The sequence below is a fragment of the Mustela nivalis genome, assembly GCF_964662115.1.
Source record: "Mustela nivalis genome assembly, chromosome: 2".
Taxonomy (NCBI): Eukaryota; Metazoa; Chordata; class Mammalia; order Carnivora; family Mustelidae; genus Mustela; species Mustela nivalis.
In genome coordinates, this window is record NC_139021.1 from 17,233,146 (window position 1) to 17,259,457 (window position 26,312).

Consider the following 26,312-nt stretch of genomic DNA (forward strand, 5'->3'; position numbering starts at 1 on the left):
CCTTTCCCCTGATGTATTATCATGACTTAGGAGCTTTCAGAGAAATCCGTGTCCTTCCTTAGGTGAAAACTCTGTGGTTTGCCAATTGTTTTGCATATATTACATTTACTTCTTAATTTAATTTAGTTTTTTTTTTTTTAAGATTTATTTGTTTGAGAGGGGTGTGTGTGTGTGTGTGTGTGTACATGTGGGGACGGCGGGGAGAGGGGCAAAAGGAGAGAATCTTCAAGCAGACTCCCTGCTGAGCAGGGAGCCAGATTCGGAGCTCCTTTCATGACCTGTGAGATCATGACCCATGAGATCACAACCTGAGCAGAAACCAAGAGTCAGAGGCTCAACTGAGTCACCCGTGTGCCCCTGTTTTATAAACATTTTATATACATTTTAAAACACAGTTACAGCTGGTGTGGCTCAGGAGCTAAATTTAATTCTGTATGTGTTGTCTACTTGTGCTTAAATTTGAACATGGATTGAACAAAAGCATTTCATGATAGGAAATTAAATTGATGGCAGCTCATTGCATCTTCTCTTCCCTTGCTTTGAGCTCCAGGAGTTAGACATTTAAACCTGGAAAAGGCAGATGGACCTTGGGTAGAATAGCCCAGGACATAGGCCAGGGGTTGGCAAACTGTGTACCGTAGCCTGCTGCCTGTTCTTTCATCATCCTTAAGAGCTAAAGTGGTTTTTACATTTTCCAATGACTGGAAAAAATTATGGATATTTGTTTTTTAGTTATGTACATATCCCCATAAGATCTTGATTTTGCTTGTGGGCCCATAAAACCTAAAATATTCACTGTCTCCTTACGGAAAAGACTGCTAACTCTTGACATAGACCTTTACCTCTCTGAGGTGAAGAAGGACGCAGTGTCTCCTTTATTTTGTAATATTTTATATTCTTTCTCTTTCAGTTCAATATTACAGACATTCCTGAGCAGAGCTTTGTGTGGAAGCTATGGGAGAATGGAAGTAGATCAGACCAGTTACTCACTGGGGCCTCGGACTCCATGGCTTTGCCTTTTTCAGAGGAAGAGTGTTTTGTTCTGGAAGGAAAAGAAAATATTTCAGGGGCAACTGTTCTGCAGTGAGCAGACCAGACTCATTTGTGAGTACCTGGCTTGTAATCACAGGCCCACCATGAGCCTTGCCTGAGCTGGGCTCCATTATTGCACAAATGTCTGAAGAAAGTTTCGATTTTGTCGGGAAAAGAAAGACTTCCTATTTTTTACCAGGCAGAGAAATTAATGGGGGAAAGAGTTCTGCTTTCTACTTCAAGAATGAAAGGGAGTTGTTTGAACATGCTTCAGGCAAGAATCAGCACTAACCGGGAGCTTGGCTGATAGCTGGGCTTTGTGGCTTCCCGCTCTATTCAAGCATTCCAGCCAACTCCTCCTGGCAGTCTGTCTTCTTCTGAAGGTTCAGATGTTTGACGCTGGTCAGTGGGATGAGAGCTCAAAGGGAATAAGCCCAGAGCATGAGCTCCTTCAGATCTCTGCTTCTAGCCCCAGTCAGGCAGCAAGAGCCTAATGCCAAGCCAGGAGAGCAGCGCCTGGCCTCCTCCAGTAGGTGGGCGGGCAGGGAGACCCCGGTGCTTTGTGCCGTTGGTATCCACAGACCCCACAGACTATCTTTTTCCTTGTAGAGATACAAAGTTGAAGTTTTTCAGAGCAATTTGGAAAATCAAGTGCATCCAGGCCCTTGCCTTTCTCTCCTTTGTTGGTTCCAGGTCTTTCTCCCATGGGTCCCCGCTTTTGTCTCCGGGCTGCCTTCCAGTGGCTACCTTCCCAGTCCCGCCTTGCCTTTTCTGCCTCAGTGGTCCTCTGTGTCCCTCCTCTGCCACTGCACCAGGCTCCTGGCATTTAGCCCCATCTGTTGAATTACCTGAAAGGCAATCTGGGGAGCCTGGGGCTTCTTTGCGTCCCTTTACTTCCCAGGTATGAAATTTACAGGACAACACCTTTGTCTCCACAAATGCCCTCTTAATACAGCTAGGAATAAACAGCTTCAATCTGGGTGTCCTGGGCTGCTCCAAACCGAGATATTAAAAACCAAGTCACAGTAATGGCAGGGACCACCCTTCCTTCTGCTCTGACTCGCTTGGTCAAGTGGAGCCTCCAGGCTGTCCGAGAATTGCCCATTTCTGGCAAGCTTGGTTCCAGCTTTGCATTTGTGAGATTATGTCCCCAGCCCAGGCCTCTGAGGCTACGTGGCTTTGCCGCTAAAGCCACTGCTGGGTCAGCCTGAAGCTGCACAGCCCACCGAGCCTGCTGGGCCATAGCCGGAGTGCAGAAGCCTCGTGTCGCCGGTAGAGTGAGGACACTCTTCTCTACTCTTGGGCCATTCACCGTCACTTCTGCTTCAATGTCGGGCAGCCACATGTTGGACCCAAGTTGTGTGCCTTACTCTCTTGCTAGAGATGGTGAATTCCTTTCCAGGGAGTTTCTCTGTCCGTCTCAAAATAGACTCAGTGCTGCCTCCTGGCAACCCACCGTCCAGGCATATCCAGAGGAGTTCCATCTAGAACCCCTGCTACACACCCAGCTCCTGTCTTCTTCCTTGCTATGAGAAATGGACTGCCAGACCGTCCCCTGCAGGTTCCTGGTGTGATGATCCCCAGTCAGGAAGCTCAATTCATTTTCCTGACACAGTGCCTCACAAGGCACATTTCCATGATAGCCACTGTGTCCCCAAGACCAGTTATCAGTCAGGGTTCTCTTGAGCAAGAAAACCAATAAGATACATAGAGAAAGAGATTTATTATCAGGACTTTGCTCGTGTGATTATAGAGACTGATAGTCCAAAAATCTGCAGTGTGGACCAGCTGGTAGCCCGGAGGTATCATCCAGGCAGGGCTCTGGGCATCAGGACTGCAGGAGTGAATAAGGGTTTAGTCCTTGACCTTGAGACAATTCCAGTCTGGTGTAGGCGATTATATTATCCTTTAGGTTTTACAAAGGGCATTCACAGAGAGGACCTCATTTGAGTTTTACATTGATTCTCTTCACTTGGTGCCATTTTGATGTTCATTTTAGAGATCAGGCAGTGGAGGCCTGAACAGAGTAAGTGATAATTTTTGTATTAGACAGCTAATGGGTAGCAGAGCAGGGACTCGAATGCTGCTTCTTAAAATTTGGGAACCCACGCGCTTGGGTCACACATATAGTCATGAGTTAAGAAAAAAAGCAAACACAGTTTAGGATTTGATCTCTTATTTAGTTGCCCGGTGACTATACAAGACATTGTAATTTTTCTCGTAGCTCTCTCTTACTCTCTAGACTATCAGCAGGGACTGGGTCTTATTAATTTTTAAGTCCTCAGAGATAAGCAGAATGCCCAGTACATAGTAGGTGCTCAGGAAACAGTTGTTGAATAAAGGGTTTCTGAGGGTCCTTTGTGAGCCGATTCATTCTGAATTTAATTATGAGCGGGAAACCAGTCCAGCAGGGAGGTTTGGGAGTCCAGGTGGAAGCTGTCAGATGAGAGGCAGTGCTGGGGATGAGGGGAGGAACAGGCTGGAGGGTCGGGGTGGGGGTTGCCCTCGGTGAGCTTTGATATTCAATAATCTGGGCTTTGATTTCCATGCATGAGGTTCAATTGCTGCTTTTGTATATGGATTCATCAGAAGGAGGGAAGGCTTTTTCAAGGGGGGTTTTAAATGAAATCTATACGGTGGGGATCGAAGTCAAGTCCACAGTTCCGGCTCCCTTCCCTGGACAACTTTCAGAGGAGATTCAGGCAGAAGTCGGGGTCGTCAAAGCAGAAACATGCCTGTGATTACTAGTGCCAGTCGGCAAGCTGGACGGATATGTGCTGGCAAGCGCTGGGGGCCGGGGTGCGGGGGGGGATTTCTTTCCTTTGATTTCCTTCCAGATCTTGTCAAGGTCTTCTGTGGCCAGGAGCCTAGTGACAGCGGGACTGTGGGAGCGGGGTGGGGAGGAAAATGTACTCAGTCTCCTACTAGAAAAGCTTTTGTGACTGTTGAAAATGTGGGAGAACTGTCAAAATGACATGACAGACCTAGCTACGTAACTAGGGAAAACGGAGCCATTGCTTCTGCTGTTCTGTGACAGCATAAAGTTGTAGCCTGTCTTCAGCAGAGAAAAGGAAAAGAAAGAAAGTCCATGAGCACCCTGTTCTGGAGACAGATGCCGCATATTCAAGAACTGGGAGTTGCGTGCTCCCCATCCCTCCCGTCTGTGCCCGCCCTCACCACCTTAGCCATTCGTGTTAATGACCACAGGATTTAAAGAGGGACGTTGTTGCCTTTGTATGTCTCACAATAGTTTCTGCTCTGAGCATTTGTGACCGCTCAAGTTTGTTCTGTGGACCCATAACATTGATGCTGCTAAGACGGTCGCCCGTCACCTTTGGTCACGAGGCAGTTAATTTATCGTCGCCCATAAAGCCAAGGCAGATCTTTTTGGGGATCTTAATATATTCAGTGTCACCACAGTGATCAAATACAGAGGATAATGGCAGGAACACTCGAAGGAGATTCAAGTCATACATGTGTTATTAATTAGACATGTGACTTTGAACAATAAATACGTCATGCTGGACATTTATTTCTCCATATTGGGGTGAATTGATGAGGCAAGACTGAAGGCAAGCAGACCAGTCAGGAGTCCTTATCACAGTTTCCAGCAGTAAAGGGCAATATTCAGGCTGGTGGCAAGGCAAGCCTGGGTTTGAACTCTGGCTCAGCTGTCTGCAAGCTCTGCGGCCTTGCGAAGTTATGTAAGCTTTCTGAGGCTAAGGTTCTTGATCCCTGCAATAGGAATGACAGTCATCACCCTAACCAACGGGGCACACAGGGCTTCCACCAGCAAAGGATAAGGTGCTGAGTGTAGAATGCCAAGGGTGTGGGCATCGATGGTAACTGCTGACTAGCAAGGCAGCCCTCGGGCTTTCAAATGGCCCACTGAACACCAAGCTCAAGAGGTGCTTACCACAGGCCATTTCACAATAGCTTATGATGAATAATTAATTAATAATTATGTGTTAGACTCTTCTGTTAAAAAAAAAAAAGAATGGGAGGCAACACTTTTTAGGGTGGTCTCTGAGTTTCCAACTGAACAGCAGATCAAACCCAGGTTTTCTACCGAAGTGCTCTCTCTTCTTCCCAAGCCACCAGTTTTCTGGGGACAGGGTTATCTTGGAGGTTCTAGGTGAAGTCTAGTTCAGTGGGAGATGGGAGGGGGCTAGACTGGAGAACTGGTTGGATTTGTGTGGTGAAGGGCCTCAGTTCAGACTTGTGATTGTCCTTCCAAATGAGCTAATATGGGCGGGCACACTGACAAGATTGAACAAGGAGGCCTCCTGTCAATGTGCCACCTTGCTTTGGCAATCCTTCACTTTTTGATATCCGGGGATCTTAAAAATATGGCAATATTTGGGGCCTCCTTGGATTTCCAGTAGGGTCTGGGCTTAGATTTGCATGCCTGTGGAGCTTCCAGGTGCCGTTCATCTAGCTCAGACCTACACAGCTGATGGGGCCTGGCCTCTTGGGAGGCAAATCTGTGCCTAATCCCTAAGGCTGTGGAGGTTTAAATGAAATTGCCCATCACCCTTGCTTGGCTAGGTCTTGAGCTGAACCACTAATTATCCAGTGGGACCAGAGAGAAGACAGGGGCACATGGGGGGGAGGGGGTTCCTCCTTAGAGCCACAGAGCCATATGGGGAGGAGCCTTACAGAAGTAGCCAGCTGGGCCCTGCTGACAAGAGCGGTGGTGGCAGCTGGAGGAGGGAGGTGATCTCCAGCCTGTTGCTGTGCCATTTGTTGGGACCAGTGTACTTCTTATGACCCAAATCCTGGAAGTGTTGCAGGCAGGCAAGCTGATTAATTATTTCCCTGGGGTCTCTCTAACAGAGGATAGAAATGATGCTTGGTGGGCGTGAAAGAAAGGCCAAATCTTTCAACTAGTAGGGAATTTGTTTCCTGCCTAACTGCAGCCACATGCGAAGGTATAGAAAACATATGTGCCTCTGATAAAAGATCACATTTAAAGACTAGAAAGAAACTAGCACAATGATGTCCTGTTTCTCATCAAACACTAAACTGCGTTTCCAAATACTTTGTGTTACTAGAGGGTGTTTAGAAGCATTCCAACAGGGCTGGGCTCCATTCCCATCAGCACCTTTGGTGTGTTTCTGTTACCCACTGTCGCTATTCAGTGAAATCAGTCATTTATTGTGGTGGTTCCCAAGCCCGGTAGCCTCTGTGGTCCACTGAATCAGAATCCACAGGAGTAGTCACTGGGAACTGGAATTTTTCATTAGTCCTCTGACTGATTCTTATGTAGCAAGGCCTTGAACCTCTCTGTGAAATGAGAGATGGAAAGCTACAAGTTTGGAGAGAACGAATAAGAGACTCTGCTGAGTTTCTGGTAGCACAGTGTCACATGAATTTTATGTATATATCTCTCCATCTCTCTATTTATATATATATGTGTGTATATATACACACACACATATATATTTAATACTTACATATATATATGAATTTTTCCTTACATACAAGTAATGAAAGGGATGGGGAAGTGAACAGATGATGGTAGGGAGGAAGAGGAGGCATTCATAAGAGCTGAGGGTCATTATAGGAGCAATAAACCCTCCAAGAGTAGTAAGCCTTTGAAATAATAAACTACCAGTAGATTCCCATCTCTGTTAATAGACTTATCATTTATTTAGTCCCCCAAGCTACAAACCTTAAACATATCTGCAACTCCTTCTTTGCTCCTCTTTTCTCCTTCCATTTTGGGTGATCACCAGATCTTATTAATGAATTGTGTTACTCAAAGCCGACTGCTTAACTCAAAGCCAGTCCTTCCTTCTCCCCTGTTAACAGACTCCAGGGTTTATTTGAGAAGTAGGAAGAAAGTACAGCTGGATGATCGCAGTAGCTTCTTTATTGGTCTTTTGGTCAACAGACTTTCTTTTCGTTCACCTCTACCATGATTTGGGAACGATTGTCCTCTAAAAATTCTAATAAACTTATTTCTCTGCTAGGAAAAATCTCTCTCTTTATTGCCAACAGGATAAAATATAAACTCCTTAATATGATTCTCAATGTGGTCCTGAAGTTCTTCTCCAAAGTCATCTCTGTAACAAATTAAAGATGGTGGCAAATTCTTTGACACTGATCCCATTAAGAGGCAAGACCTATTTGCCCTCTTTTTGTTTCTGGGTAGGCTTTGTGACTATTTTTGCCAATATAATCTGGTGGAGGTAACCCTTTGCCTATCTCTGGCCTCAGTGTTAAGAAGATGTCAGCTTCCATTTCCTGTCCCATAGGGTATTATTTCTTTTTCAGGGTGCTCTGACATGTTGTATCAGAAGTCCAGCTACCCTGAGAGGCTAGGCATAGATGTTCTGTTGGTGATTTCAGTGATGGCTACTTTTTATTTTTTTCCCTAATCAGCCTCAACAAAATACCAGATATCTGAGTGAAGCCATTTGGACTAAGATAAGACCAGTATCAATGAGTGACTTTAATTGATGTCATTTGGAACATAAGAGTCTCCCAGCTGAGCTCTGCCAAATTCCTGAACCAAAAAACTCTCAGATATCGTAAAAGTAATTGCTGTTTGAAGCCTCTAAGTTTTGGGGGTAATTTGTTGCACAACAACAAAGAAGAGTCTCTAGTCAATCTTCCCAAGCAACCAGCTGGGAAGATTACATGGTACTATCGTCAGCTCCTGAAACAAATGAAAACTCTCATGCCAAGAGTGTCCTTCTTCACCTTCCCTGCTTGGCGAACTTCTGCTCATTCTTCAGATGCAGCTTCTTTCTGAAGTCATTATTAAACAAATGAATGAAAGAAATCCTTTCTGCACCACCCTACTTTGTCACAGGTTCTGTAAGTACCTTTCTGAAAGCAACGGGACACTGCAGTTACTTGTGTTAAGCTTCTTTGATAGTCCAATAATTCCTGGCTGGGGGGTATTGCGTCTTCTTCAGCTTGGCCATCCAGTGCTAAGCAGAGTGCCTGGCACACAACTAATCTTTGCTGAAGGAAGGGAGGACCCAATAAGCAAATAAAACCATGAAAATCACTTTGGTCTCTGTATGTTTTGAAGGTTCAGTCATGCCTTGTTGACTTTTTCCAGTTAGAATCACACATGAGATAGAAAAACAAACTATTGGCTCTTTTGGTCTTTCGTGAAGTCCTGAGTCTTTGGCATCCTGAGGAGTTAGATTGGCCTGTCAGTATGTTGGAAAGGAACAGTCTAACCACCTGGAAGATGGAGGCACTAGGGAAATGTAAGTCTGGTGGGTTGAAGGTGGTGCAATGACATTTTCTGAGGTTTAAAGAGGCAGTAGGATTAATAAAAAGATCTTTGGCCTGGGAGGAGGGATGTCAGGCCTCGGTTCTGTCCCTGAGGAAATTGGCCAGTTTGCTTTATCTCTTTGGGTCTTAATTTCCTCTTGTGGAAAGAGGCATTGGGTCTGATGACAAGTCAGTTATCTTTGAGCCTTGACATTCTGTAAACCCGGCACTCACCTGGACTATGTCACTTGTATTATCTAGATGGGATAGCTGAATCCCATTCCTCTACCTCCCCATCCCTTTGCTGACTTCTGCACCCTTTGTGCATTGGTGGTCCTCATGGGGAAGGACATTCTTTAGAGGATTTTCCCAGAGTAGAAGGTTCTGTGTGGGTGTAGATCAGCTCTGCAGACCAGGGTTGCCCCTATTCATGTATTGATTTTCCTGTAGATAATTTAGGTATTCTTTATAGATCACCTCTAATTCCCTCATCTCTCCCAAGCAGTGCCTCCCACACTGGCTTGCCAAGAAGGCTGAAATGCTAGTTTGAATTTTTCCCTTAAGGCATTGAAGGCTCAGTTCAGATGCAAACATAATTAAAACATTAGCAGCCATTAAAACCTTATTTGAATGAGCTTATCACATCATCTCTCTTGCTCTGATTTCTCTAGAGATTTTATATCTATTATCCCATCTAAATCTGCACAAGAATTCATTTTACAGATGTAGGAATTGAGTGTTTCAGCAGGGGGAAAATCCTAGTATCCAGTTCTGTTTCCTGAAGCCTAATCCCACTATACTCTTCCCAAAATACCATGCTGCTTTTCCAAACAGAGTCCTAAGGAAATGATAGTAAGGGCAGGTATATTTTGATGAAAGGAAGAAGAGAAATGGGAAGAAAGTCCCCCTAATCCCTAAACCAACAACTCCAGAGCTTGGAGAATTGCTTAGAATAGCAGCAAGCAGGACCAGCATGAAGACACAACTCTCTGTCTACAAGGGGTCATAAAAGGACCTTAAGAAAGATTATTGGAGGAATCTAGAAGACCCATTTGGCCAGTATGGTATCACGGACTGGACTTTGAATACGAACATTTGACCATGTGACCTTAAGGAAATCATTTAACTTCTCTGATGCAAGTTTCCTCTGTGTTGTAAAGAGGGATCATAACACCCACCTTGTAGAGTTACTCTAAAGACGAGAAAAGTGGCATGGCCAATACTCAGCAATTGGTACCTTCTACTGCTGCTAGTATCAGTATTAATATTACTATATCATAGGTAAGACTCCTGGTACACAAAAGCTGATGGCTTACCCCCTACCCCATACATATGATGATTTACTTCCTAAAGGCAAGTAGACAGGATGCTTAATTTGAAGGATCTAATTTGTCGGGATGCATTATTTCACTCAGATTTGGGTCAATCCTTGCAGAGGTACATTTTTGGTATCTAGTAATAATATCTTCTATTTATTTCATTAAGCATTGATAATAAGGACTGTTATTTTACTGAAGGCTTACAAATTAATGAGCGATAAAATTCTTGCTGACAACCATAAACTAAGAAATGCATCGGTCTCATTTCCCAGAGGGAAATCCAGACTGAAGGTTTAGCAGGCCCATGTCAGTACCTCGGTGACCCTACTACTTTTTTTCGTATTGGCTTTTCCTTCCGCCTAGAACACCCTCCTCCCAAGCCCACTTTGCTGGACTCTGTTCCAGCTTCAGGTCTCAATGTAACTGCCTCTTCTGGGACACCACCTTGATGACCTGGACTAGGGTGGACTCCTTGCCTCTTCCCATGAACTTCTCTCATCATGATGCTCATCATTCCCCATGCTAATTCCTCTTTCCCCCCTCAGTTTTAATTTAATTTAATTTAATTTCCTCAGTTTTCCCCATGAATTCTAAGGGCTATCAGGGCAAACACGTCTCCCTTCATCCCCGTGTCCCTTGTACCTAGTTTAAGCCCCAGCAAATATTTGTTACATGAATGAGGGTGTCGATTTGTTCAAAGAAAAATTAGGGTCAATTTATAAGAAATGCAATCGGTAAAGAGAGGAATGGATGTTCAAATACAACCTAGTATAGGGAAACAAATGTTTAGGTCTGGGAATGGGAGATAGGATTAGGGAAAAAGTTAATTCACAGATGCCAGAGGGCAGGAACAGTTGGAAGGTACTAATGCGGCTGGTGGAGTAAGCAGGGAAGGGCGTGGTGGGAGACAAGGCCAGTAAGAAAGGCAGGACTAGGTCACACAGGAAAGAGTGGCTTGGAGTCTATGTCTGGTGAGAAGCCATTGGTGTGTGGAGGACGTGGAAGGAGGAGGAAGAGATAAGGTGATTTACTGGTGAAAGAGAATTAAGTGTTTATTTCCAATAGAGAGAAAATAGATAGTGTCTAAGTGAGGGCCTACAAATACCAGGAATTGGGGGTAGGTTAGGAGGAGGACAGATGATGCTATTTTTATACCTACTTTAGTTCTGTTTGACTTTTAAACTTCGATGTGCAGGTTTTATTTTCTTAGAAATTAAATGTTTATTAAAAAAAAAAAAAAAACAACAGGAGAAAAGGTGAGCTGCCACGTGCATTCCCCCCTCCATCCAGAATAAGAGTGAGTTTGCACTGAGGCCAGTGGAGCATAAGGTTCTCAGCTCTCATGAACCACAGCCTGGAGGGGCCCTGCAATGTTAGCTTGCCATTTATTTGTTATTTTTTTTTAAGATTTTATTTATTTATTTGACAGACAGAGATCACATGTAGGCAGAGAGGCAGGCAGAGAGAGAGAGAGAGGAGGAAGCAGGCTCCCCGCTGAGCAGATAGCCCGATTCGGGACTTGATCCCAGGACCCTGAGATCATGACCTGAGCCGAAGGCAGTGGCTTAGCCCACTGAAGCCACCCAGGCGCCCCTTGCCATTGATTTTTATAAAATTTGCAAAATTAAGGTATTTGAACTCAAGTAAATTAAGACCATGGTCCTTTTCTACTCTGATCCCCCACCCGCCCCCATCACATTTCCCCCTGTGGGGCACTGCTTGAGGGGTCTCTGGCATTGTTGGGATCCAGTTAAGGGGAAACTGAGCTGGAATCGCCTCACCCACCGAGATCCATTTATGAGCTCTCAGCCCCTTCTGTGTGCTGTTTTTACTGGCTGTCCCACTGTGGAGATGGCCTCCAGTAATACCCTCTCCTCACAGCTGACTCACCAGGAGCCCTGACGCAAAATCCAGGGGCAGAGGTGGTCTCACAGTTGAACTTGTCCTGGGTTTCTGGCACCGGAGCTGTGTGAGGGTAGCTACATTCAGTCCCTGCAAAAGAAAACTTGAAAGCTTGAAGTCTTACAACTTACATATGAAATAAACGAAATAGAGGTTTCCTCAGATTTCTTCACAATCCTAAATGTACGGAATATTACCAATATCGAGTTGTGAAGCTGAAAGGATCTTCTTAAACTATCAATAAAAATAAAATTTTCAGTCAGCATGCTAGATGGAAGACTGAGTTATATTTCTGTTGCCTGTATGGCTAATACTGTAAAATAGAAGCAATCGCATGTACATAGCTAAAAATCCTAGAAAAAAAACCTGTTGCAGATATATGCCAGGCAATTAATTAATTAATTAATAAAAACGTGCTTGTTTTTCAGTGGATTTTGTGAAGTTTGTAGTACTAGCTTTCGAAAACTTGCTCTTTACTTTCTCATGTTAATAATTAAATATTTTTGTACCTGATTTTGTATAATAATTTTGCATTCTTTTTCTTAAATGGTCTCCTCAGTTTTTATAAGCTTCAGTTCTCCCAAACCTTTTCTGCCTCTAATGGAGAGCTGGTTGTTTTTCCTGTGTAAAATACCGTAGAGATTAGGAAAATGTGTGTCTGTCTAGCAGGGGCTGACTAGTGCAAATGGCAAGGAAGAAGGCTCTAGGGACCAGGAACACTTATTGTGGGTCTTAAAAACATAGGCTGAAGACTTCCCTTGTGACATTCACACAAAAGAAAATTAGTCCTTTTAAAATATCCAATTTAGTGGCATTTAGGACATTTACAGTATTAGGCAACACCCACCACGGTCTAGTTTCAAAACATAGTCATCACTGCAGAGAAGACCCAGGGCCAATAAGCAGGCGCTTCCTGTTCCCCTTTCCCCCATTCTCTCCCACCCGCCGGGCCCTAGCAACCATCCCTCTACCGCTGTCTCTATGGTTTTACCTATTCTGGGTATTTCATTTAAATGGAATCTTACAATATGTGGCCTTTTTAATTTGGTTTCTTTCACTTTGCATAATGTTTTCAAGCTTCATTCACATTGTAGCATTATTAATACTTCATTCCTTTTTTTAAAAGATTTTATTTATTTGAGAGAGAGAGAGCCCACGGGCAGAGGTAGCTACCTGGGAGGGAGGAAGGAGGAAGAAGGGAGGGGAGGAGAAGGAGAAGCAGCCTCCCTTTGAGCAGGGATCCTGATGTGGAATAGGACCCTCAAATCATCACCTGAGCCGAAGGCAGATGCTTAACATGAGCCACCCAGGAGCCCCAATTACTTCATTCTTTTTATATGATATGTTAGAGTATGTACGTGCATGTGCATACCTGTGTATGTATGTATATTTCAGTAGAGCTCATTTGGAAACCATTTTCTAATTCAGTTTAGTTGAAAACATTTATTGAGAGCCTGTCATGTGCCAGGCACTGATCTAGGCCCTATTCTAATTTCTTTATAACTACAGTTTTTGAATGAGCAAGAGTGAAGCTAGTGGTTTTCCCTTATATACAGGAGCCTGTGCCACCGTGAACTCAGCCTTACAACCCACTCTAGCTCTCTGTGGGATGTTTTTTCCCTCCAGGAATGTCTATTGTCCTTTTACCAGTATTTTTGGGGAGACTGAGGGGAAGAGGTGGCTGGGGATGTACAGCTTACATCAGGATAACTACTCAGGGTTGAACTGACATAAGAAAACAAAGGCAATAACGTTCAAATTTCAGGACAGCACATTTGGGATTCCCTCTGACTTACTGCTGGGTTGTCGCCCTGTTGCTGGGGTGGTGAAGGGGCTCACATGGGCAGTCACACAGCCAGGCCCCATGCTATTGTCCTCTCCTTGTGTTAACCTTTATGACCTTTGCAAGTGAGCTTGGGATTTGTTCAGGCAGTGCACGAATACATTAATATATGGTATCATGGACTGAATGTTTGTGTCCCCACCCCGTCAACTCTTATGTTGAAGTCCTACTTCCAATATGGCAGCAGGGGTCTTTGGAAGGTAGGTACTTAAGTTTAGATGAGATCATGAAGTTGGAGTTCCCATGAGAGGATCAGTATCCTTATAAGAAGAGGGAGAGACACCAGTTTCCCCCTTAGTCACATGAGCACACAGTGAGAAAGCAGCCTCCTACAAGCCAGAAAGAGGGCCTTCCCCGAGAAGCAAATGTGCTGGCACCTAGATCTTGAACATCCCAGCCTCCAGAACCGTGAGAAATCAATGTTGTTAACATCATGCAGACTTTTGTATAGCACCCCGAGCTGTGACTAAGACATAGGGTAAACAACACGTAGTGGATTGATAGCACTCTCATTTGCTCTTGGATCTTCCCTCTGTCTGCCTTTCTGTGAGCATGCCCCAGGAGGCACCTCTGAGGCTGGTGGGCCAATGGGAATCAGTCCAGTGTGAACTGTGACCTGCCAGGCTCTTTTTGCTTCTGCCTTTGTCAACTGGTTTTTCCGATAGCAGAAAAATAACCAGTCCGTGGAACAGCCAACTCCTGTGTGTTGAGCTCTCATGGTGAGCTGAGTCCTGTGCGTGGCCCTACCACTGCCTTATTTATTTAAACCTTGTAAGTACTCCGAGAAGAGGGATTATTATCATCTCCATGAAAGACAATGAAATCAAGACTCAGAGAAGTGAATGAGTCTCCAAGAGCTCACAATTAGTAAAGAAACAAACAGAGCTGGAATTCAAGCTCAAGGCAGCCTCCTTGCAAGTATGATGTTTCTGATTTATATCCTAGCTAGGGAATACAGCTTGCCCCTGGAACTGCCAGGGGTGAAAAGAAAATATTCTTTTGATTTTAGAACTCCTCAGGCCCAAAGTTGTTACTGCATTTCATATGCGAGGGAGCTTTTAATTTTTCTTTTAAAATTGGGAGGCATTTCCTCATACAAGAAACAATAAAATTTGGATTTAAACATCAATTAATGTGCTGAGACAAGGGACCCCAACATACAGCTGGAGAGCGGGAAAGCTTGCCAGGCGAGGCATTCATCTTGGAAGTAATCACATATTTTACTTGGCTTTGGCTTTCTGGAATGAGATCTTTGAAAAAGGCTTTTAAATTTTACATCACTTTCAATTCAGTGGTGTGGACTAGGCCTTTGCCTGAGCCGTGGTGGGGACATTTATCTCAATAGAGAATGGAGAGTTGATGAACCATAAATTCTCCCACTCAGCACCCTACGTTGGGTTTTCCTTTCTCGTAGCTCAGATGAGAGCTTCCCTTCCTTGACTATAGTCACTCAAGCTGCAGCCAGCAGGGGCCTAGAGAGGCTCTCGGAGACCCTGAACCAGTGTCAGGAGGCAGCACCAGCTCTTCCTACTGGGAAAATGTTGCATATTTCCTGCTCTCTCAGATACAGTCTTTCTGCCCTGCTTGGGCAAGTTATGAGAAGGGAATGTTTACCGAGTCCCCCACCCATATGGCAGATCTATGAAGCTGTGAAGAGCAATCTGGCTCCTCTTTAATTGTGCACTCATTCTGCACCCTGTGTTTCGCCCCAAAGGTTTGGAGGCAGCTCTGTGCAAACTTGTATGACTCCCAGTAGCTCCTTGTTGGAGTTTTCATCTCTCCTGGAATATTTTCTTCCCTCCCCACCTTTACGTATCTGGCATCCTTCTGCATACTCTCCTGTTTGCTCTTATACTTGTTCTCCCCTTACCAAATTATACTGTGCCAAAAAAATTCTTCATTCAAATGGAAATAGACCAAGTTTAAACCAAGTTCATCAAAAGAATCCCATAATCTGGACTCTGCCTAACAGCTTTGGTCTTCATAGAACAATCATGCCATACTCTGGACAGCTTGAACTAATACTGAGTGAGTCATTCTCTTGACTCTATCATCTCAGGGCCCTTGCACATGCTGTTCCTTCTGCCTAAAATGATGTTTTTCTAGCCCTCCATCACTTTTGCCTGCCTGTCACTTGATTTAGTGTTCATCGATGCCCCTTCCTCAGAGATAACTTGTTCTGACCCTCCAAAGCTAGGCCTAGTGCTCATTGCTCTCTGTGCTCCAACTCAACATTTCCTGTTTTATTGTCAGTCACCCTTACTAAGCTGGGAGCTCCTTAAGAGGAGGGATTGCAAGCCTTGACCTTGCAGAGTCATCCATTAAATGGTTTTGAATAAATGAATAAGAATGATGCACAAGTGACCACTATTTTTGTTTCTTCCACAAATCTGCACTTCAAAAGGCTGAACTATAAGGTGACTTTGAGATCAATAAAGGAAATTCAGATTTTCCTAGTTTGTATTCAACTCCTTGGTGAAGTGGTGGATTCAGAGATGAGGCTTCAGCAAAGGAGGTCTCCAGGACCCAAGGGCACCAGAATGCATTCACTTCAAAAAGGTCAAGTTTGATGTGACTGACCAAACCAAGAAAATTGATGCAAAAATTTGGAGTGGGGAGTGTGGGCAGTAAAGATATTTTGAGGGGTATTCAGAATGCAAATAGGATTCTTTCGGCTACATTTGCTGCCACAGAGCGAGGCACAGACCTAGCAGCCCTGTGACAGTGTGCATAGGGAAACCCAACTTCTCCATTATTGTGTGTGTCAGAAGAGCTGGACAATTCTGCTATTGATGGCCTTTTCTGTCTTCCATGTCTTACAGGGTATATTTTGGGAAGAAGCTGTGTCACATGGGAAATCCTAGCTGCAAGGAGGTTTGGGAAATTAAGCCTTTAGGTGTCTAGCTGAGTACTTGGGAGGGTGCCATAATATCTGTTCTAATATGACGTGAAAAATCCAACTAAGGATGTGAAATTTAGTATAATTACCTTTAAGCTAGCCCCAACTTCCCATTTATAAAATAGTAGTTATTATTCAGTGTGATCCCATGTTAATTAGAGAGAAAACGTGTGTATATGTGTTTGCATATACTTGCTTAAACATCTTAGGTTAGATCATGAAGGCTGGCCTGGGTTTGAATATTGATGAAAACAGTGACCAGGCTTGGCTGGGTTGCTTTTACTTCATTCTACTGCCTGGATAGTAGACCCATGGTCCAAAGTACATGATTGAGATCCAGGACACATGATGGTGTAAGGAGACGTGTCTTCTAGGGAGCTCTTAGTTCCTCAAACAGAGCAAGAGGCCTGGTCAGGTCAGAGGATTCCAGAACCACTTTATTTCATTTTTAAAGACAGTGGGGACTGGGGGCAGGCTAGCCCACCAGCCTGCCACTGTTTACCTGGACCTAATATTTCGGATTCTGAATTTCTTGCTGCATCACAGTTCTGTAACTACAGGTTGTATAATTTCTTTCTTGCTCTTGTTATGCTCTTGGGCCTCCTTGAGTTTTGAGTACAGTAGTCCTACCATGACTTTCCACTACAAACACTGATGTTCTCAAGTGGAATATGAAGGGAGGAGGGAAGGACCATTATTATCCAGTTAGACATTTAGATGAGTTTTTCAAACTGCTTAGCATAATACTTATCTAATCATAAAACTTCCATCTTTAGCTTTCCCAAATGGCGTTTTAAATGGTTAATGGTAGAGAATTTCAACGAAATAGCCTATTTTTTTTTTTAGGAGTTATTTATTTATTTGAGAGAGACAGTGAGCGAGCATGAACAGGAGGGGCAGAGGAAGAAGGAGAGAGAATCTCAAACAGATTCATTGCTGAGTGTAGGGCGTGATACAGGGCTTGATCCCAGGATCTTGAGATAATAACCAAGAATAGGACAGTTAGCTGATTGCATTGTCCAGGTGCTTCTACTGGACTATTAAAAATGTTTTAGAGCAAGTGGGTGAATCTCAGATATCAGAATCATTAGGTTTGGATGGGATAGGAGGTAGAGGAGAAAATTCAAGGTCATTAGCTATAAGAAATTTAAATTCACATTTGCTGAAAGGATGAGTGATAAGAGAAGGTGATCTGAGAAGAGAAGAACATTCAAGAGGGAGCTGAATTGGACTACTCCTCTTCTAAGACCATGTGGTGTGCTGGCAAAGAGCTTGGGTTCTGGCCTGGGTCAGCAGGCTTCAAGTCTTATTCAGCACTCATTAGTCTTAAGGCCTTGGAAAATTTATTTAACCTCAATGTGCCTTATCTTTAGAGTAGGGTTATAATAATAGTGTTTTCTTCAAACGGTCATGATGAGGACTAGATGAGGTAATTATGTGAAAGTGCTTCATCCAAAATCTGGTGCACAGTAAATATTCTATATATGCTGGACTAACTGTTGCTGTAAAAAGGCCTTTGGCATGGGAAGAAATTTTTGCTAGGGTCAGGGCATGGTACAGATGTCTGGTCCTTGGAGAAAATAGATTCCTAACACTTATAAGACCAAGTTGAAGAAACACACAAAAAATCCACAATTGATTACAATAGATGAAGAGGATACCCAAGTACCACATTTTTTTGGAGGGATTTAATGAATCACACAGTCATTTTTTCCTAATGGATTTGAGATATGAAATAGAGGATATTGGTATTGTATGTTTGATAAAACTGAAATCTGACATTAAAACAAAAGAAAAGGGGAAGAATATAAGTTACAGGGTGAAATAGCTGTGACTGAATTTCAACATTACACCGGACAATGTCTTGAGGCAAATGGAATGCTTACCTATTTTCAGTTGATTTTTTATGGGTTGAGGGTGTAGTGGAAGGGGGTGAAGAAGGTAAGTAGGACAGTAGATGATTCTGCCATGGCTAAGGAAGCAGGAAAAGCTTGTAAGATGGGGAGGGGTGGTTAGTAGAAGAGGTACAGATCAAATTAGTAAATTGATTGATGCTAATTTGAAAAGTGATTTTAAATTTAATGATTTTAGCTGAATGTTTTGTAAGACTGTTTGACCGCAGTGATGAAATCTCTTCCTGTCCTTGCCTTGCATTCCTCATTACAAATGTTCATGTTCCTTATCATGGACTGACCTGTCCATCCAAAAAATCCACCCATCCATCCATCTCTATGTTTAGTCTCCAAGTAAAATAGAGAATGCCCAGAAGGAGGGTGGAGCATACATGCCAAAACCAGCATATGGTTCCTTGCAGGGCCATTGGGAGCCACCATTTTGATGTCAGATGAACTCTGCTTTGAAACTGTTGCTTTCCACTCAAATAAGCACATCTTCCTGCCTTTCATCAGCTCGTTTGTATAATAGGTGTGATTAAGAAAAGTGTGATGACTGACGGAATAAATACATTTGATTGAACAATGAACACTTATGTGATTAATCCCCTTCCAAGGCCTTTTCCCCAGACCCCATACAATGGCCCCTCCTCACCACTGCTTGCTGAAACACATCTGAAACTCATCTTTTGAAGTTACCTTCAAGTGTGTTGGTTGAATCTGATGATTTCCGGGCTGTCAGAGGTCTTTTCCTTTCATGGTCCATTTTAATTTGAAGATCATCAGCTAGATGTCTTGAGGAGACAATTTAGGTGAAACCACGAATTTCAGTGTGATGTGAACATTTTTACTTGCCAGAAATTGGAAGATGGTGGTGAATGGTCTTATGATTTTAATGACTGGTTAATTTTATGCTATTTGAAGTTGTTGCTAACATGAATAAAGCCATTGATGGACTGGAGTAAATCAGTCAAGAGTTGACTTATTCTTGATGGAATTTTCCTGGAATAAATTTCATCTGCTGAGGTTCTCTCCTTACCCTGATCATTAATCTTTCCTAACTTCTAGAAGCCACCTGCATTCCTTGGCTTGTGACCCCTTCCTCTATTTTCAAAGTTAGCATCCGTGCCTCCTCAAATCTTGCTCTGACTATCCTGTTTCCTTCACGCACTTATGAGGGCCCTTGTGATACGTCGAGCTCACCTGGATAATCTAGTAGATGCCATCTTTCAAGAGTCTTAATTTATTCACACCTGCAATTTCCCTTTTGTCACTTAAGGTAACAGATTTAGAGGTTCAGAGATTAGGGCATGGACATCTTTGGGGTGGTGGTTGTATTATTTTTTTTTTTCTATCACTTCAACCTTGAATTTTCTGTCCCTTCCTGGCTTCCTATTACTTAGTAAGCCACAGCAGTAATAACCTAAGAGCCATTGACTCTGGGAGAGACCATGAAATGTTGGGGATATTTGGCCTTTGTGTCCTGGTCTCTTAGGTCTGTGCTCTTAGCCTTTGGCTCAGACCTTTGGTTTTACCTCTTTTGAGTTAATTTTTCTTTCCTTTTGGGGATCTGCATTTTTAAAGGCACTAGGAAAATTAACAAATTTTCTGGCACTAAAAGCAAGACAGAGGATGACAAAAATTTGACAGATATCGCAACGGAGGTTTCAACAGACTCAACAACTTGTCCAAACTAAGGAGAACTGAGCTTGGATCCTTAAATTCAAGGCTCTAAATTCTAAATCCCTAAATTCAGGCTCTAAATCTTCTCTTTTTCTTTTTCCTAACCTGAGAGTTCACTTTCAAGGAAGAAAGCAAGAATTACTACATAAGCGGAGACTAAAGATCTGATTTGGTATCAGTAATAACAGTAGAAACCTTTGAAAAATAATTTTCCACTTACAAATCAAACAGATTTAACTGCAAACTTCAGAAGCAGGAAACAAATGCATCAATATTAAACATATTCGAGGGGCGCCTGGGTGGCTCAGTGGGTTAAAGCCTCTGCCTTCGGCTCAGGTCATGATCTCAGGGTCCTGGGATCGGGCCCCGCATCGGGCTCTCTGCTCCACAGGCAGCCTTCTTCCTCCTCTCTCTCTGCCTGCTTCTCTGCCTACTTGTGATCTCTGTCTGTCAAATAAATAAATAAATAAAAATCTTTAAAAAAAATTGAAATTTCTGGAGGAAGACAAAAGGTAGTGTTTCTCTTCTATATGAGTGTTTTTCAAATTTCATTTCCTCTTTTGAGGAACATAAACGTACACTCTGCAACAGCTCTGATACAGTCCCTCTGTCTGGTTGAGAGTCATGGCATCTCTTATACATTTCCAGCCATCGAGAGGCTGTTGTCAACCTCTGTGGTTTATATTCTGTACTCTGTATTATGGAAGCACACCTTTTTTTCCCAACTGTAAAATTCCACTGTACTTCTTAGATTTATCTTTTCTAAACTACTTAGTAGAGAATCCCTGCCCTCCCAGGGCTGAGATGTGGGTTTCTGCATGATTCATGCAGAATCGTGGTACAGTATGAGGTTCTGTGCTTGGCTTGAGTGTAGATATTTTGAGGGTTGACATCCTTTGCTCTCAGGAAAATATAATTTACTGCTTCTGGAGTCAAAACAAAATTAATAAATGATATAGCACGCAAACCCATCTTGGCCTTATGCTGCTTAGCAGTGTTTTAGTCAGTTACATTTGAATGAATGAGAAACATATGGATGAAATATCCCTTGTGGGCTACTCCTGGACTCAGAGATGGAAGGGGGAATGTGCTTCACCAAATGAACCATATTTTTCTAACACCGTGTTTGAGAATGTATTTGGATCTATTCTCTAGAGCCAGTGGGAGACTGGTCTTTCTCTTCTGTCCCTAAAAGTCCATACTATCAAGGCTGGTGGAAGCTCCTCTGTGTCCGAGTCTTTGGCGAGGAGTTGGGGGTAGGGTGGGATGGCTAGAGGTTAGAATCAGATGGTGGTGGGATTCTCAAGGCATGGTAGTAGTAAGTGTTGACTTGGAACTTGGCTGTATTTCTTCCTTTTAATGTGAAATTGTGCTCAAGCAACTGTTCTGGGATATTAGATTTCCAATAAGCCAGCCGGACAGAGGGACATCCTCAGAATCAGAATACAATGAGGGAGACTCTCTAAGCAAAATGTCTTATTAGGTGGAATGGTTGACCAGTTGATTCTGCCAAAGATTGGGAAACTCGGTGGCAGGCCCTTGACAGTATGTCAGTGCTGTAGTGATATCTCAGTTATCTCCATGCTCTAGTGATAGAGGAAAGCCCCATGACTCTCTTTGCTTCAGCTAAGATTGGTCCTAAGGCTTTCATGCAATTCTCTCTTCACACCTTGCAGCAAGCTAATCAAGGCAAGTGCTGTTACCTGACTCCAAAAGAAAGAAATTTACAGTTCAGAGAAGAAAAACAATCCACCCAGTGTTGCCTGTCTAGTCACTTTCAGAGGTAGGCCCCCCCACAGTTTCATCTGAGCCCCCGTTCCCACGATCTTTGCTCTGCACCAAGCAAAGAGTCACACAGGGGGCTCCACTTAGCACTTCAGATGCTATGACTAAACTGACGGGAAGCATCCCTGTTTTCATCTCTGCCTTCCCCCGAGACAGTCCCTCTGGTCTGTTTCATTCTCTTCTCTCTCTTATTTTTTTTTGCATGGTGAGTCACCTAATAATACCAGTCTCAGTGAATAGGTCAGTGTTCATAATCCACTTTATTCCGGCAGAAAGGTTTCAGGATGAAAAGGCCATGCAAACAGGTGAACACAGGTATCTGGCTCAGACCTAGATTTCTCTTGGAAAGGACGGTGGCCTTCATCTGATGTCTCTCCTTGGTTCTGACCTGTTTTTCTCCAACTGGTCACGCTCACCTTCATAGAGTCTGAGAGAGCCTTTTTGTGGTGTGTGGCTGTTCCTCCTCAGTTTTGGGGTAGGAGGACCCTGTGAAACCCCGCAGCTGGTTACTTGCTTCTCCTGAGCTTCTGGCTAGAACCTGCCAATCCTGTCCCCTGAATTAATGCATCCCAGGGGGGCCTAGGCCTCTCATCTTTTCCAGTTCTGTGACATTTAGTCTACTCTCTTGTTTGCTTTCTGCGACTCTTGTTCTGGCTTTTCTAGGACCTGTTCATGAACCCCTGTGCTCTCCTTTCTCAGGTGGTATCACACGTGGCCTTTCCTTAGCCCTAATCACCTCTGCAGGGAAACGGGCTTGGGCTTTTATATTTCTTCATCGGCATACATCACGGTGGGAAAAAAGTGAGCCAACATTTAAAGCATCTGTCACCTAGTAACCATTTGCCATGAAAGAAAGTTGAAGAAATTGAGTGGCACAGGATATGGTAGATCAGTGGTTCTCAACCAGGGGCGATTCCTGCCCCTGCCCAGGAGACAATTAATTGTAATGTCTGGGGACATTGTTGGTTGTCACAAGTGGTGGGAAGGTGCTACTGGCATCTAGCAGGTGGAAGTCAGGGATGCTGCTAAATGTCCTTCAAGGCGCAGGACAGCTCTTCACGATGTAGATGTCAGCAGTGGTCAGGCTGAGAATCATTACCACAGATGATAAACTGTACACTTTGAGCTCAAAGGCAGGTATGAGTATGACTTTGACCTTTGTAATATTGATGTCAATATATACTGATTATAACAAGGAATAGCCATAATAAAATCAATATTAACATTGATATTGTATTATACAAAAACTTGAATGAGCAACTTACTATAAATCAGGCAAATATATTGGTAGGTTTAATGATTTTTATTTATTTGTCAGAGAGAGCAAGCACAAGCAGGGGGAGCAGCAGGCAGAGGGAGAGGCAGACTCCCTGCTGAGCAGGATGTGGGGCTCGATCCTCGGACCCTGGGATCATGACCTGAGCTGAAGGCAGATGCTTAACTGACTAAGTCACCCAGCACCCCTATATTAATGGGTTTAATCATCACAATATGCCTTTTAAATGTATTTACTTTCATCATCCTTTTTAAGGTAGGATGAAAACAAGGCTCAGAGAGGTTGAGTCCCAAGTCATGTTTAATGGAATATGTGTCCCTAATTCCTGTATCACCTCAGTTCTTGAAGGCTATTGGAAGACGTTTGGGACAAAATGACCAGCAGGAGGCAGTCCAGGACTTCTGAGGAGCCTGGTAAAGTTCTTCCTTCAGTGTGAAGTGGAGAATTGGGGGTAATCAAACCTGCCCCTCACTTTTTGGTGAATTCTGGCCTCTTCTATTGGGTTTCCCCCCTCCTAGTGGCTGATAGGGACGCTCCGGTCTTCGGGGAGCGAGCCGGAGATCCCCAGGTTGCGGTATTAAGTCCATTTAGAGGGCGTTTCTACTGACAGCTAATGTCAGGGGGCAGGAACGTGGAGGAAGGGTAGAAACCACCTGAGATAAGAAAAAAGCCTGTTACCAAGAAAAAAGAGCGTCTCCTTTTTTTTTTTTCCCCTCAGGGAAAGAGCTAGTTCTTTGAGGCTGCCCCACAGTAGTGCGCATACTGCTACAAGGCAGAGGAGGGAGGCATCTCAGCTGCTTAATAAAAAGGAGATGGGGAGGGGGTGCACAGAGAGGTCCCAAGGTCTTCGAATGCTTTCCTTCCCAGAAGTCGTTGACTCTCTAACGAGCCATTCAGGAGGAAGAAAGTCTGCTCGAATGTATTTTTGCATGGGAGGACTTCCTGTGGCAGAAAGGCTCACATGGATCACAGCCTCTGTTCATTGTGCACAGGCCTCTGGCCATCTGGACCACCCAGGGGCCAGTGTTTTCCTAGGGAGGGCAGGATGAAGGCGAGGGGATTGACACCGCAGCCCCAAGGTAATTACCAGATGGCAAAACGCTTGTTTGCGCCGGATGATTCAGAACAACCAGTCACCCCAGGAAAGCTAATCTGATTTCATCTTCAGCATCAAGCTTTTCCCCTTCCAAGATGCGCTCTTCTCTTTCCCTGGACAGGCGGCAGCGAAGCCTCCTCCTAAAGGTTGCAAGACCATTGTCCGAATCGAAGCCGCTGCCCGGTTGGGGTCAACGTCCACTCTCTCCTCTGGGGTGGTCGGCCTGTCTGGGGCCCGCCGTGCCCTCCGCGGGGCCTGCACCTGACTTCAGCCCGAACTGGCTGTGTGACTGTGAGCAAGTTACCTAACTGTTCAGAACGTTAGAAAACGGGGATGATTATTCCTGCCTTGGGGAGTTCAAGAATATATGCCTGTGAAAGGCCTGTCCTCGGCCTGTCGTGTCCACTCTCAAGAGACCTTAACTCCTCTTCCATTCTGGAGCTTCCCTGGCCTTATTAACCGCCATCCGACACTTCCCTGATGTGAGGCCTCGGACATCAGCGTATTCGAGCACAGCTGATGCAAAAAATGACTGAATTCATTTTTTAGTCCATCAGAGTAGGTGGGCACACGCATGGGCGTGTGTGCAAGGAGCGTTGTTCTTTCTGTGCCTTGAAGTCCGCAGACCTTTTGCCTACACCGCTGCACTGCCAACCCAGACTGGATTAAAGGAAAGAAACAGGTAGGGCCATACCCCTCACATAGCATTTGCTTTGAGGAATGGCTGAAGACTTTACTTTTACATTTTTAATTTTTAATATTCTTCCTTTGAAGCTTCTGTTTTACTCAGCTTCGGAGTCTCTCCCCGTTCTGCTCCTCTTTGTAAAAAACAAAAACAAAAACAAAAAAACTGAGAGAATAGAGCAGGGACCTAGGTATCAGGGAGATTTTATTGAATTGCAGATCAACACTCTGGTTCACTCCTCTCCCCTGAGCCACAGCCCACCCTGCAAGCTGGTTCCCGTGTACCTTACCAGCCGCCAAGTCCACGACCAGCAGAGGGCACCAAAGCACAAGGCACAGGCATCTCCCGGACGCAGCGCTTTCCTGGTTACTTCTGGCTGCAGAGTCCAGCCGGGGCCTGAAGCCAGCAAACCTGGGTCTAAGCCCGTGCCTCAGCCACTGATTCCTTTTTTCCTGATACCTCGTCTGATGGGAAAAATCCCTTAGGAGGGAATTGCAGAGTGGCAGAAGTCACCTAAGTTTTCAAGCAGTGTCTTGAATCCCGTTCCTGATCTGTCCAGGAGCTAACAGTACTAGTGGCCCTTTGTCTGTCAAGGAGCTAACAATACTAGCGACCCTTTGTGGAGTGCTTGTCCCGTGCTCCGCACTGTTTAAGGTCTTCCTGCAGGAGGAGGTAGTGCCTGAGACCAGTCTCAATGAGTGCGAGTGAACTGATGTCAGCCAGTTACTCTTGAAAATGAGATGGCAATAAGTTTAGGAGTCTTGCCTGGAGTCTATGAAACCCTTCACCTATATTTTAAAAATATGACTTAACACTGTTATAGAAAGAAATAAAGCTTCTCTGATTTCACCCCTGTGATTTAAACCTATATTATTACTATTTTTTGTGTATTATTATTGGTTGTCATATAACCTCATACAGGTTTCCACATAATTGCAAACGCAAGGCTTACTGCATATTACATCTTTTAAATGTGATGTTTCAACATGCTAAATGAAGCATAGTGAGCAAAGTCATGGGCCCTCAGTCGGCTCAGGCTGAGTGTCTTGACTCTGCCTCTTAGAAACTCAGGGAACTTGTGGGGCAAATCATACATTATATGTTAATTAAAAAAATAAAAAAAGAAACTCAGGGAACTTGGCTGCAGTATATAACAGCTCTGTGCCTCAGTTTCCTCACCCCCAAAAGAGAGCTAATAATAGCAGTTGTCTTCTAGAGCTGTTGTAAAACTTGAATAACTAAATATGTGTAGAAAGTTGGCTCTTGACCAGGGGTGATGTTGCCCCCCAGGGAACATCTTTGTGATGTCCAGAGACATTTTTAGTTGTCACAACCAGGGGACAGAGGTGTTAGAGGCTCCTGGTAGGTGGAGGCCGGGAATTTTGCACATTTCTACAATGCACAGGACTGACCTCACAGCAAAGAATTCTCTGGTTCAAAATATCAGTAGTGCCAACACTGAGAAATCCTGCTGTCAATCGGAATGTAGTGTCTGGCACATGGGAAGTTCTTACTAGATTTCGGGTATTATTATTTCCTAAACCTTCCTAAATCTGTCACCTGACATTCAAGGATGTGAGTGATTACTGCCAACATTTCTGTATTTCTTCCCTATTTCTCCTTGTTACAAACCACAAACTCTAGCCAGCTGGGCCTTCTCACAG

At 44.0% G+C, this 26,312-nt stretch overlaps 1 long non-coding RNA gene across 2 annotated transcripts in view; it reads left to right on the forward strand.

The window, feature by feature from the left end:
- The window catches only part of LOC309860162, a 132,844-nt gene that overhangs the window by 18,699 nt on the left and 87,833 nt on the right, over window positions 1–26,312 (forward strand). Inside the window, exon 3 of one of the 2 annotated variants that reach the window (XR_014309202.1) lies at window positions 911–1,054. The exons of the other annotated variant lie outside the window; for it this stretch is intronic. This is a non-coding gene — a long non-coding RNA (uncharacterized lncRNA). Of the gene's footprint in view, window positions 1–910; window positions 1,055–26,312 lie in introns of those variants that run through there. 2 annotated transcript variants of the gene reach the window in all.